We start from the raw sequence: 854 nt of genomic DNA, 5'->3' as shown, positions 1-854 counted from the left end.
AAAAGAGGCAACACCGACAATGCACATCTTTTTATAACCATTGTGCCGCCCTGGATGTCAAGACTGCAAGGTAAATTACACAAGGACTTTCTCAAATACCTTCTTACACCAAGTAAGGCAAAAAATAACACCTTTAACCGTTAACAACAAAGCAGCATTCGAACCAGGTATAAATCAAACGAAAAACAAAGCGAAACACCAAGCAAGCTGCTTTGAAAACATGACGCAGAGGAGGCGAAACCTGAGCACAACCGACAGCTTAAAAGCACCACCATTAAGGCTAATAGTCGCCGCTTTAGCCCTTCTGTTCACGAAAAAAGGATCAAGCCAATCGGATGGCAACGCAGTACAAGCAGTAAACGACGCCTGCACAGAGCTGGCGTACCTCACCCATCTTAAGTCCGCATTCGGCACAGCAGCGTCAACCCTCGCGGATAACGTAAAGAAGTTGACAGAAGAAGAAAAAGCACTAGAACTGGAAACAGCTATGCATTCAGGAACACCAACAGGTACAGTAAAAACTACAGCGCTCGAAATAAGCAGAAGAAAGGGACAGCTAGAAGCCCTGCAGCACAATAACGCCGCGACAACTCCAGAGTACTCGGCTGCAAAAAATGAAGGCACACCCGGGAACATACTACACTCAGCAAGTGTGGCTGTTTCGCTGACACTCCAGCTAAAAAAGGGAACCGCCAGTCCCAACTGCGACACAAAGGCCAGCGAAGATAAGCTAAAACTCGCAGCAAGTGAATTGCCCACAGCCGCTAACTACAGAGGTGTGGAAAACAAAGACTTTAAACCACCGGCGACGCTGCTCAAAATCGCAAGCAAAGGCAGCAGCGCCGGTGACCTAA

Source organism: Trypanosoma equiperdum (assembly GCF_001457755.1).
Source record: "Trypanosoma equiperdum strain OVI genome assembly, contig: ctg_244, whole genome shotgun sequence".
NCBI classification, from domain to species: Eukaryota; Euglenozoa; class Kinetoplastea; order Trypanosomatida; family Trypanosomatidae; genus Trypanosoma; species Trypanosoma equiperdum.
Note: the sequence above shows the minus strand (reverse complement) of the source record.